Source organism: Tauraco erythrolophus, chromosome 1 (assembly GCF_009769465.1).
Source record: "Tauraco erythrolophus isolate bTauEry1 chromosome 1, bTauEry1.pri, whole genome shotgun sequence".
In the NCBI taxonomy this organism is placed as follows: Eukaryota; Metazoa; Chordata; class Aves; order Musophagiformes; family Musophagidae; genus Tauraco; species Tauraco erythrolophus.
In genome coordinates, this window is record NC_141465.1 from 78,188,768 (window position 1) to 78,203,136 (window position 14,369).

Below are 14,369 nucleotides of genomic sequence, written 5' to 3' on the forward strand. Positions count from 1 at the left end.
AGATTGCATTTCAAGAAACCTCAGGGCTCTGACGGATGACTTGTCTGGTATTTAGCAATGGTGCCAGCAGTTTGCCCATACCTCTGCTTGTGGTTTCCATCTACCGAGTGGACACTGAGAGCAACTCAACTTCAGCTTAACATAGCGGGATGAACATCCATCAGTCAGAGCTCAGGTTAAAACATCAGTCTTGAAATCGCCAAAAGTGAGAAGCCAACACACGTTCACTCCAGCCACCCCTTCTCCATCCACAACATCTCTCAGCAGAGGAAAAGGGCAGGGTTGGAAGGGATGTTACTGGTTTAAATGTCTCAGCAAGAATGCTTCTGCCAGCACCCTTGTCTTTCAAGACACACTTCTTTATCTCTACGTGATCAAGGGCTATGTTGACTTTTCCAGGACTGCTGAGCCAAAAAAAAAAAAAAAGAAAGCAAACCTAATTTCACCACTTACGAAAGTTAATGATGTAAATCAAAACCAAGAAATGCCCCTTCAAAACACAGTTTCCTGAAGCTTGTAAAGGAATTGAGCCAGATATCCCGAACAGAGCAAGATAAATCAGAAAGAGTAAAAAACTTCCCCAAGCACAGAAGAAATTTTCATTAGGGCAGAGCTTGGTGAGCTGGTCCCTGATCCGCAATTTCTTTGTGGTAGAGGTAGACACAACAAAGAATCTCAGCCTTTCACTTTTGTAGGCCAGCAGGAGACAAAAGAATTTCACCAAATGTTGCACATATGTGTGTATGTGTGTGTGTGTGCCCTATTGGACACTACTAATACATTAATACATTAATACATACTTAGTATGACTGATACAGTACACTTCCCAAGACCTCTCTAAAGGTCTGGATAACATGCATGACGAAGGTCTGTATTACTTCTGCAGCACTTCTAGATTAATCTAACCTACTGACTGTCATTAAGAGAAAATACACTCTGCAGTCACTACATCTATGTCAAAATTAACACAGAGAATTCTCCCCCCACATACTATCAAATATTTTTTCTGTCAGTTAACAAAAACCTGTGATTTGAACCAAATAGTTTCTGCACCTGTGTTCCATAAGGTTTGCATTTGATGGATTTGCATTTGAATGGAAAAAAGATGCTTCTATGTTCTAGTAAAATATATTTGTGGATACGAACTTCTATGTAATATAAATTAGAAATCTGTTATGTTACCCTCTTCCTATTAATATTCTTCCTAGAACCTGAAGATGTAAAGAGCTCACATGTAAAAATAAATGCAGACAAGAAAAATAAAAAATCATATGCATTATAAAAAATTTTAATAGATAAATAGTGGCTGATTATATACAGACTGAAAACTTACACTCAAAACTTCATATAGGTAATGTATGTTAAAATAGATATTGTATCTAGCAGCCTTTTTAACATAGTATTTACATTCCTTGCATACATTTGCGTGTGTAAATATGGTCTGAATGTTTGGGTGTGTACGTGCTTTCATGCTCATCGCAAACTCTGTTAAAATATTTTTCCGTAACATAAATCCACTTCAATGGCTTGATACATCTGTGACAGAATGAAGAAGCAATCCCATTATATCTATAAAGCGTGCATGTTCTGTTCTTACTCCTCTTTCCTGCTGAACTCGTTCGGACGCTCACCTGCCCGTGCCGATCCGCACTGTTCACACCTACAAAGAAAGTGCCGATGCTGTAAGTAGGCAGCAGGATTGTTCTAGACCTCTGCCCTATAGATGGAGGTAATTAGAACGGAGCACTTCATCAAAGGTCACAAGCAATGTGATTAGGGCGGCTCATCGTACCCTATACACCAGATACCAACTTTGCCAGCTCTGCAGCATCAGACACAAAAATGGGAAAAGGTTCCTATTTCCAGTGGTCTTCTCTGGATGAGGCAGATTGGTACGATGCTCCAGGAGTTCGCTTCTTTCGTGACCGTGGTTGGGAGCACTGCTCACACGAGTCCCATGCCATGCTGCATGCAGCGTGGCTGCCAAATCTAGATCTTCTCTAAGCTGCAGAACAAGAACGTCTGCTTCCTATTTCTACATTTCTGGCCTGGTTGAAGCAGAAGGATTTCACATTCAAGTCGTGCTGCGTTCACGCCCCGATCTGTAATCAAAAGTCTGAAAGTTGAAAAAAAGGCACGGGACAAAAATGCTCCACAGCTGCCAAACGCATAAACACAAGAGCGGTTCCAACAACGTGTTTTTTAAACATTTCATAAAAATGAAGTTAAAAAAAATGTTATTCATTACCACCTGGAGTAAGATTTCACGGCATGTTCTTACATTCTGAAGTAGTTACCACTTTGTTACTGATCCGGGTTGGTGAAACAGCACTCCAGCCTTGATTCCCTGGGCTTAGGTAACCGAGCGGTGAGTGGAAACCTGCGAGTCCTCTATTCAGTTTGGTAAACACGGGCTTGTCTGTCACTTCTCATTGTTCCTCTTCAAAGTACAGTCGCCACCTTATCTGGCAACAGCTTTCTTGAAGAGTGCTGCTCATGTGAAATAATCTTTCACCGCCGAGTCTGGCATTTCCCTAACACAAGAAGAAACATTTATCTTGCTGTTAATGGTTAATTAATTTTGAAAATGTATATTACAACACAATAAAAAAAAATAAAAAAAAGCCGGGCCGGACAATGGAGCAAAATGTCCCTTCCTCAAATTGACTCCTATTTAGTTCTTCCAATGTCATCCAAAACACAGATAACTTTTCTTTCATGAATTGTTCTCCTGAATGATTTATACATGTTGTGTTATCTGAGGCCCTTTCCAGATCCCCTTGTGGTTTCAGCCAGCCATCAGCTGCATAATTGTTAATTTTAACACTATAAAAGGTTCTGATGCCGAGGAGATAAAGCGTCGGAGGAAGAATTAATTGAAATGTATCTTCCAATCACACTGGTTCCCTACTTCCAGTTCCACAAAAATTATACATTGGATTTGAGGTTAAAATAAATTTACATTTGTGCTACCCATAAAGCTTTCGGACTAGTAGAAAATAGATAAGTTAATTGTTTCTAAAGCCCATAAAGGGTTTATCCTGAGAATAATTCAGGGCAGTCTCCTTTTCATAGCCCACAGCACCATGAGCAGCCGGATAGAGGATTCTTCCCAAGCTACTGCAGACATAATTGGTCAGGAGATATATGACAGGAGACTTTTACAACAGCAGGTGATAGACTGACAGAAAAGGAGCTCAAGCTCCACCAATATTTAATCTGGATATTAAACACTCTATGCTTCCTAGAGCTACTAATACTTTTTTTTTCCCCAACGTTTACTCTCTGCCTCTATGCTTCATGTGAAATATTATGAGGTAAAGCTACCAGGGTTTGATTCTTTCATTTACATTTTTATTATAAATATATAAATACATACAAAACATGCAGAATTAGTTTTAAAGGCTATTTGGAGGAGGAACACAGTTGGGGCAAATGAATTCCAAGATCATGGGATTTGTATTTAATTCACAGTTAGATGACTGTAAAAGGCCATCCTCATTTAACTGAGGATCCCAAAATAAGCTAAGAATGATGGCTATATCCCTGTTAAGTCTTTGTTTGAACGCTATCGCTATTAACAAACGTCTTTCGCCAGATTCTTTAGAAATGGGCTTTCACGGCATACTATGTATGTTTTCTGGGTGCAGAGGAGAGTAAAAAGAGGCAGTGGGGTCTGATGCTTTACTTCTTCACCCTCTGTTCTCACAGGGTGGAAAGCTGTACCGGAGCACTCAGCTTCTTGCCTGAGAAAATCCCAGCTCAGACCCTGCACAGGGCAAAAAACGTGGAGGTTTCATCTCAGAACTATCAGCAAATGTTTGTCCACACAACAAACACTCTACATTCTGCCGTAAGGAGATGCAGTGTAAAAACAGCAACAAACTGAGATGAAGGGGTACTGGGAGAAGCTGAGAGGGAAAGCTTGCACAGCACCTGCCCACACTGTGCTTGGATTTAGTCCATTTCCTGAGTCCTACTTTCATGAATACCAAATTCCACAAATACAGTGTAAGAAAAGACCGGTATTAGAATCTGCTTCATGCTAAGATGCATTATCACTTGAAGAACATTTTATTGCTTAGTAAAATACTCAATATTTCCCCTTGCTCCTAGGTCTCCCACATAAAATAATAGCATGTTAGTTGTTTCAAGTCATAGAGCAAATGCAAGGATTATACATCTATAATTTTAGAACACAAAGGCACAGAGCCCTAAAGCAAACAAAGATGCCAACTGAGCTGAGAACATACTTAGATATTACACAGCATATTGTATTAAGAACTTAAAAGCGTCATCAGAAGCTCTCAGCAAAGCTCAAGTATGGCATACGGGGCCAGAAATGGACAAAATTTAGTCATTATGATTCGTGGAAAATAATTCCCATTTCTCAACAGTCCATGTCTTTAATTGCATTTTCTGTATAAGCTGAATGTAGGTAGGTAGGTCTGTAGGCAGAATTACAATGCAGCAACAGAGCACCAATGATTTTCTAAGCCTGGCATATTGGGTATTTAATTTTGCTTTTAAATCCATACTGTGGCGGGCACTTAGGCACACAATAGAAAAGGAGATATGTCGCAATCAGTTTATAAGATAGTACGAAGAAAATGCATAATAGAGCAACCAGATATATATAAATAGAATAATACAAAGAAATCTAATCTACTGCAAAGCTATAATTCAATCCTTCTGCAACACAAGTGCAAAGCTAAACTGGCTTATGAATAGCACAAAAATCCATATAGCCAGAACTATATAGCCTATGTCAAATCAAAACCCTTGAATTATTGTTTAGCATTGTTATTTCAGTTTAACAAAAAACAGGAAAAAATCTAATGACTATGTCAAGAAATAAGCATCATTAAATTATAATTTTGTACTGAGCATATATGAGGAATGATAAGGTGTATATGCTCTCTTCCCACCCTCCCTTTCTCCCTCCTCCTTATCCCTTTCTCTTTTCCTCCGTATGTTTATGTGTTCATGTTAGAGGCAAAGAGAAATAAATATTGAACATGGGAGGCAAATTCCAGCCTGGCTTACGTTCTTGTGCAATTCTCCTGATTTCAGGTCAGTAGGGATTTGTCTCATACCTTTTGACCTGAACACTTAATTGAAGTTCAGGGTCTTGTAAGGTTTTTTTCCTTTAGAAAGAGAAATTTCAAATGGAATCAGATCTCTCTGATAAAACCTATTTATTTACAAAGACTTTATGAAGTCCCAGTTCACTAAGCATGGGAAGATTCCATTATTCAGCCTGAAGACTTCCTTTCTAGGTTTTTTCTGATGGCCACAGTCTTAGTATTTTCTTTAAGCTCTATCTCATTTCTCTGTACTTATTCTTCTGAGGCTTCTCTTTCCCTCATCTACACGCACACACACACAGAGACACTCGTACACATCCTTCTCCATTCAAAACATCAGCCAAACCTCTCTCCTACACTGTTCAGCCTGCGCAGCCTATGTGTGTGCTGTGGTTTTGAACAGTAACACACACTTTTGTGTGGGACGGAGGTCGCTATTATTCCATAAAGCAGCTTAACTGTTTCTTACAGCTGCGTTAAAAGAAGTTAGTGGTTACGCCCATAGCTTCAATGACATTTCACCCACCCACACGCCAGGAATGCAACTCAGGATAGGGTATAGTCTAAGATGTGAGAGACAAATGAGTGCCGTCAGAGATGTAGAACGAGTATTTTTACATAATTGACATAGTATACGACAATTAGTTTGAAGATCTAAACACTATTCAACATAAATGAAGACCATCGTCTGCAGATTGCTTTGGAGATCGTGGATAGAAATGTTACTTAACCGTGCACTCCATCGCTCTGGAGCAGCTGATCGAGGGCTATACCTCAGCCGCTGGCCATTGCTCCATGGCTGGTGCAAGAAACAGACTCTGGGACAACGAACCTGTTGAGCCATACCTGAAAGAGCTAGGAAGGACAGCTATAACTCTAATCAAGAATAAACACATGTGCTTTGTCTAACTGGGGACAGTTGAGAAAAGTGTCTTGAATGATCTGAGGTATAAGATTAATGTATGTAAACTACTTTGCTTTAAACCCTCATGTCGACATCCTCATTCATTTTCTAGAAGAAACTCCTATAGAGTTTCCCATTGAAGTTGAAGGATTAAGCAGCAGTGAAATCAAGTCATTTTGCTTCTAAATGGGAGCATCTGTGTGCAAGTTTTAGCAACCTCAGCTTTGTGTCTTGCTTACACTGTCTTAATGTCCTCTATGAACACATAGCAATTTTTTTTCTTTTTTCCTAATTTATTGAAAGGTTGCATTCAAGATCAAAGTGATTTCTTCATGGACACAAATCTGTGTTATGGACGGGTTTATCTTGTTGAGGTGGAGAACCTATTCTAATAGTCTGTCCTTGGAAGTTAATGGTTCCAGTTTGGCTTTGAGTGCCACTGATAAAGATTGTAATGCAGCTTACATATCCGTGCTTCTTAAATTTGTTGTCATTTTTATCAAGGCAAATTATCTTGAAGCACTATTTGTGGTTTCATCGATGTTAGAGACAATGAGACAAATTGTTGACTAAGATAAACAAATGTGGTGCCAGGGATTTCTCCACAGAAATTTGCCAGCTCGGTGGGGACCAGATCCAATCTTCGGACATGTAGGCTATTAATGAAATGCTCAATCGTTAAGATATATGAAGCTATAGCAATTTTCCTGCAGCAGGTTTCAATGCTGTGGATAAGTGCATTCCTCTCTGCTGGGCTTATTTAATTCTGGAAAGGTATCCAAAAGAGTCAAGAGGAGCCGGAAGCTTGGAAGAGCTCATGGATGGGAGGACTTTGAAAAGCCCAAGGAGCTCGCAGGGAGAGAGGTGTGGGAAGCTGAGAATCACGAGTCTGGGTGTGACTACAGTGCAACAAGGAGCCTGGAGCTTTGGAGATCTGTTTGTGTGGAAGGTGAGGAATGACATTAGGAGAGCTTCACCCACCTTGCTCCCATCTCTTCCTGCATATCTGATCTCAAAACCAACCGGTCGCCAGAGACCTGGGAGCTAGCAGAGTGAGAGCACAAGGGATCAGGGAAAGGAGTCTCTTCGGACCTTCTACCTGTGCCATCACCGCCCCCGCTGGCCAGTGGTACTGCTGCAGTGGAAACTTTCCTGTCAGTCTGCTGGGTGAGAGAAGCTCTGGTTAGGGCTAGGATGGGCAGAGAAGTCATAGATGGATTTTCCTTCTTTATTTCCAGAGGTAAAAGGCAAGCTTCAGGCTCCATTCATGCTTCATTGATGCTCCAGGCCAGATCTTACTGACTGAGAAAGCCTGTTACAGGCTGCTCTGTAATAGCCTTACATGTTGATAATCACTGATGAACCAGCTTCAAAAGCCTTTCTCCAATACTTTATTGTCATAAACATAGTATACAAACAAATTGCCAGTGAAGACAGACGTATGTCAAATCCATCTGATTTTGAAATACTATGTGTTGGCTGCAGAGCGAAAAAGGAAAGGCTTAATTCCTCCCACCACAGCAGCTGTGAAATCGTGATCAGCAGGACTCCAAGGGTGGTGAGCAGCTTTGTGAGCTGGTGGTGGTGGTGTTTTTGTCTCAAAGGAGAATTTAATTTCATGATAATTTTGACTCCAGCCCAGCATTACTCTCTCTAAGAGGGTAAATGTTCTGCCTTCCTTGTGTGAAACTTGGGAGGATTCGCAAGTGGATTACGCTGATCTCAGACTGTGCTGCTGCTGAAACAGAAGGTCCCATGTTTCTCTTTGCCTTCATACTTCCACTGCCTCTTGTTCATCATCAGATAGGTGTTTGTGTGCCTGGTGAAAACTAGTGTTTTCTTTCTTTTGGAGGCGGTTGGGTTTTAGCCGGATCAACCGACCGATCCGACCACGGCTTTCAGTGCTGGTGCAGAGCAGGAGCAGATGAGTTCTGGAAGGAAGGCTCTGGGAACATGCGTGTGGCCTCAAACTACAGTATGGGCATCCTTCAGGGATACATTACGTTATTTTCTGGCAATGATAGTTTTTCAAAAAATGGGCTACCAGTTTAAATCTCAGTGCTACTGTATCTAGACTCCGATCTTCCCTTTGGAAGGAGGTTGGAAACACTTGCGGTGACATTGGGCAGTGTTGCAGTGTGTCTCGTGTGTGCTGTCCTTACATTCTGTCAGAAACTTCCCCGGTGCAGAATGTGGCTGTCCAGTTCGACAAGGGGCTGGCGTGGAGTGCTTGTATGTTCAGACCAATACTGGGCTTAGTTCTAGGCTTCAGTGGGAGATACTCCTTGTAGTAGGTATATTGGATGCAATTGTTCCTGGTTAACTCAGGGACAGCTGCTGTCTTTGTACTGAAAAGCCTGGAGAAGATCCTGTCTAAAAATCCTGAGTAAGTTGGAGGCAGGCCCATTCAGTGAAGCATCCCTGCTGATACGGCTTTGAAATCCACTTTGTTATTTACCTCCCCTCCTAACCTGCCAGAATTGAGATTTGTTGGCCCTTGCATAACTTGGCGAGGCTTGTTTTTGCAGGCTTTTTCTGGATGGAAAGAAGGAACGATTGCAGAAAGCCGCGGAAAAGTCCTGGCTGGGGTGTGTGAGGTGAGATGGAGAAAGAGGACGAATTCCTGCCGTAATGTTTTGTCCAACCTGTGAAATTTGTCCAGCCAGCCACAGTCTGGGACAGGCTCTGTATTTGAATTAGACCAATTTAAATAAATAATCATTAAAGAACAACAATCACCTGAGCCCTGATTCCCGACCAATGCAGAAATGAGTTTGTTATCTACGCAGAACTATCTGGTTGGGTTGTTTGTGTCAGCTGAATATAATACCCGGCGAGTTCACACCCAGCTATTTACATCTCTGTGTTAAGATCCAGGAGCATGTAAACTACAGAGAAATCATGCTTAAATTAACTGTGCTTAGCTTCCTCAACAGAGAAAATAGGAGGGAAAATATACAGAGAGAAGAAAAGCAAAATTTTCTTGAATAATTTTATCTCTAAATACCCCTACAGATCAAGGACCCACTGAATTATTTCTGATTTCTTGCTAGAATAATCACATATGCACAGAGACACTAAGAATAAAGTTTCAGTACGTCTTGTATTGTCAGACTTCCCATATCCTGGATTCCCCATCATGTTCAGTCCTGTGTAGATAGTTATAGTAATGATCTTTTATTAACTTGGCTGGAATAACTGCCATGACTCTCAATAATGACATTAGTGTTTAGGTATTTGAATGTCTAAGCACTTACATAAGTAATCATATCACAATGTCAACTTATTATACTTATTATTTTGCAAATGTTACAACCGCCACCTCCTGTCAAACACAAAAAGAAAAAGGAAAAAAAAAAAAAAAAAGGAGAAGAAAAACATCAGAGTGCCTGAAGGAATCCTGCCGGTTTTAATTTATTGTTTTGTCTTAAACTCTCTGTGCTGTGAGCCAAAATAAACTAATTGCATCTTCACTTTGAGGTAAAACTCTCCTGTTAAACTCATCTCTGCCTCCAAGAAAATCAAAACATCCATAAGCATAGCTGTGTTTGAAGGGATGCCACTAACATATACAGCAGGCAAGGAGGAAGAGATCCATTCTTCTGGAGGAAAAGCATTATGTACTTTGGTCTTTCCAGCAATGGTAGGAACTGAAAGTTCAACAGACTCCTTATCTTTGAGATAACCAGTCATGCCATTAAACAGGGAGAGAGATAAGCAGAGGATAGGTGACTGGCAACAAACTGGTTTCGTGAACCGGCCTTTTACCTAGGAAGACATGAACTCAACAGTGAAGTCACAAAAGAGTTAGTTTGGCCCATATAATTTACTGCTTGCCTCCAGTGAACCTGGAAGGCAGCTTGGGAGAGCCCATGTATTTCAGTGGGCTTTGAGTGAGTTCTTTAGAGAATAAAACTTACTTTCTGTATTTGCTATGTCCAAGATCATTGTTTTTTACAGCAAACAAGTAAACTTTTTTTTTTTTATTTTCTATCTACCTACCACACACATAAAACTCAGAATAATCAATCCTATTCCAGAAAATCCCAACATTAATGCTGCTATGGATTGTAAGAAGGTGCTTTGCATTTTATCTGTCCATGTAATGACCAGCAAGAGAAGAAGACATGAGTTTCACATTTTCCATGAGGCAACAGGAACATTTCCATTCATTTTAGTAGGCTGGGGTCATACCTTGTGTTTGTGTTTCCATGAACTATGTGTTAAGGTATGACTCCACTGAGAGATAACAGTTTTATTGCTGTTTTTAACAGGGTCACTCTTTCAAACCAAACAAGTGAAAGCACATGGCTTTTCATTGGTCAAACATGGCTACTGCTATTTCTTTGTTGTTCAGCAGTATTAGCACACCTAATAGGCATACTTGCAGCATTGTTATAGGATTATAGCAATAGAGAAGATTATTCATTAATTCCTTTTTTTTTTTGTGGCATTTAACAACTTTGTTAAACTACTTTTCAAAAAGAAGGGCACTTAACTCATGCTTTCAAAAAAAGCGTTTTGGGTGAAAAGCAGAGGTAGTATATCTCATGGCTAACATGTGCTCCTCGTCATTCTGTGTTGCAAAAAAAAAAAAAGAAAAATACAGCACTCCTGACAATTCAGCAAAAGATCATGGCTAGGCCATCTACAAATTTCCATTTTAGCATCCTCTCCAGCTTTCTGTTACCCAAAGGCTATACACACAAGAGCAAGTCCCTGTGAGGTAAACTAGACCATAAATTCCTAGTACATCATCTGCACCATTGTACCTGCTGATCATCCCATATTCTTAACTTGCAGTGCATGTGAGAGGGTTTGTACTTTTTTCCTCCGAAGGACAATTTCCAGTTGTTTTTCTTCCTTTATCCCAAGTTTGCCATGCACATAGGCACATATCATTGAGGAGCTACATTCACTAGTGTGAACACTAGTTCACACACTAGCTCACCCCATGGAAACTTGTTCAGGTAACTCCTAGCCCAGCAGAACTGGGCTGCATTTGCAAAATGGAGTAAAGACTCAGATAAATCCAAGAAAATTGAACTTTATGTAGTCTTTGTTATAACCATTGTTTAACCATCCTACTTGAAAACAGTAGAAGCATTAAAAAACTGGAGGGGGTGAAGAAGAAACAATGCAACGATCTGTTTCTATCATAAAGCATAAATGTGCTTTGGGCCGATTCCATTCAGAGTATACAGATATTTTCAAGGAATTTAGGGCATAAAATCCCATTGAATCTCCTTGAGGGAATTAAAATCAATGGAAATTAGGCTTCCTCATACTTTCAAAGATCTCTGCTTAATTCTTTTTAGGTCTTCTAGAAGATCCAAGTCTGAATTATTTACTTTCTGGGTAAATTAGTATTTTTGGCATGACTTTCTTCATATTCTATAAACAACATCTGATAAAATGTAAGAAAAAGACAATGAGAGAACTGAAAACCAAAAGAACTCCCTCTGGAAATTTTGATTTTATTTTTACCACTGAACTGAAAAGGTGTCTCCAAGAACACTGCAAAACCCCTTGCACTTTTATAGATCTATTGTTTAATGTATGTTCTGCTTTCTTATTCTTTTTATAGAATCAGTAATAAAAGTCAGATTTTCAATATGAAACACTAATGAAAAACGCCTTTATCTTTTGCATCACTGATAATAAGCATCCTCACATGGGAGAATATTAGAGAAGAAAATAAAATGTCTGTAAAAGGTTACAAACATCCTTGCGTACTACAGGGAAAGACGCTCTAAACAAATTTTATATGCCAAGGGCCAAATTTGTCACTAATTCGGTACACCATTGATGATTTTTTTCCAACACTATTGAACAATGATAATCCTTCCTTTTTTCATGCTGTGTAGTGTAATGCAATGTTAAATTTTTTGCTTTCATCAAAATTTTAATATAAATTACAATACAATAATTTATAGAATTAAATATTATGATTCTAGATCTAGGAAAGCCAGTCGGAAGAGAAACTCACATAGAAATGATGCAGAAAATGTGTTTTCAGCAGAGATTTGAAACAAAATAGAAAGGTGATAAAGTTGGAAAAAAAAAAAAAGGCAAAACTATGCCAGTAACAGGACTTCCTAATAGACAGTGACAAAATTGTGCTGTGAAGGAAGGGGAGGTTGTGGGAACACTGAAGGATGTTAAGAACAGGTGAGACTAATTTGACAAGAGTGACAAAGCCCTAGGACAGGAGTTTTATTCTGCCTGGCTTTGTACAGGTCGATGGCAAGGGAAGAACCAACTTTAACTTAGTTCTTCATGTGATCCTCTTTGCTTTTCAGAGCCCAGACATTCTGCTGATTCACAGCCCGTGTCTTCGCTGTTCCTCTCCTATCCACAGGTGTGACCCACACCACTGCAGCCACTCTGCCCCGTTGCCAAAGTGCTCATACATGAACATGTCCTCCATCGACATGCTGAAGAAGTAAAAAAGCTCAAGTGTTTCGTAGCTCTAATTATTATTACTAGTCTGTTTGATTATTATGAGATTATTATACACACCTGTCAAGCATTCATAAAGATAAGTTATTCAAAATAATACATTACTTTTTAAAAAGATTAAAAAATCTAATTTGGGAGATGGAAAGAAGTTGTTTAAATGATTATTATTGAAACTACACACTGAAGTGAAAAAAAAAATCTAGCCAATGTTTATCACAGTAAGATTTAACTATTCAACCAACTTCAGAAAATAAGGATCGTTTCTATTCAATGTCCATGCCAAGGGAAGCAATTATGTATCCTACTGTGGAAAAGGAAAAGTCTATTGTGAGGTTAATGCAAAGCCTAGCAGAACCCCAAAAGCTGTGCTAAGGATGGGAGCCAGGCAACCACAAACTCCCTGGTCCTTGCTTTTTGACTACATATGCCAAAAGATACAGAGCACCCACGGAGTGAAGGGACTCAGCTCCCAGCAGAACATTCATGCAGAGGCAGACGTACCTTTTCTGCCCTTGGAGAGAAAAGCTCATCTCGAAGCACCTAAAATAAGTGGATACAAAAGGTGGAGTTGTCAGCTGTCTGAATCAAGAACACTAAATATCATCCATTTTTAGCTATCAGAATCTAGTTGATCTAGACTGACCTAAACCCTTCGCAGATCACACCCCATTGGCAGTGAAGACCATCTTCCAGTTTAGTCTCATCTGAAACTGCTCCTCAGTGGAAATCAAAGCACAATGAGTGAGCACAGTGAAGAGATTTGCTTGGAAAGCAGAGGCACTGTTAATCTGAGCTAATATGCAGGTGCAGGTACTAATGTAGGTGTGGGGTGTAGGCACCCTCTATGGTTAACCTGTGTGATCACTAGAACTGGCTCGTGACCATTAGCTTTGAACTCTCTCAAGTGACTTGGTATTAAAGAATCATAGAATGGTTTGGGTCGAAAGGGACCTTAAAGACCATGTAGTTCCAACCCTCTGCCACGGGCAGGGACACTTTCCACTACAGCAGGCTGCTCAAATCCTCATCCAACCTGGCCTTGAACACTTCCAAGGATGGGGCATCCACAACTTCTCTGGGCAACCTGTTCCAGTGCCTCACCACCCTCAATGTAAAAAATTTTTTCCTTATATCTAATCTAAATCTCCTCTCTTTCAGTTTAAAGCCATTGCCCCTTGTCTTATCACTACATGCCCTTGCAAAAACTCCCTCTCCAGCTTTCTTGTAGGCTCCCGTCAGGTACTGGAAGGCTGCTAGAAGGTCTCCCTGGAGCCTTCTCTTCTCCAGGCTGAACAACCTCAACTCTCTCAGCCTGTCTTCATAGAAGAGGTGCTCCAGCCCTCAGATCATCTTCGTGGCCCTCCTCTGGACCCACTCCAACAACTCCATGTCCTTCTTAAGTTGGAGCAGTACTTAAGCTGAAAGCAGTACAGGGGTGGGGTCTCACGAGAGCAGAGGGGCAAAATCACCTCCCTCGACCTGCTGGCCACGCTTCTTTGGATGCATCCCAGGATATGGTTGGCTTTCTGGGCTGCAAGCGCACATTGCCGGCTCATGTTGAGCTTCTCATCAACCAACACCCCCAAGTTCTTTTCCTCCAGACTGCTCTCAATCCATTCTCCACTCAGTCTGTACTGATGCTGGGGATTGCCCTGACCCACATGTAGGACCTTGCACTTGGCCGTGTTGAACTTCATGAGGTTCTCACAGGCCCACCTCTCCAGCTTGTCAAGATCCCTCTGGATGGCATCTCTTCCCTCCAGAGTGTCGACCACACCACACAACTTGGTGTCGTCAGTGAACTTGCTGAGGGTGCACTCGCTCCCTCATTTTAATTCCTCCTAACCAAACAGAACCCAGAAATTGGCCATTCTTACAGATAAGCAAGACACTGTCCATAAAGAAGTAAAGGCCAT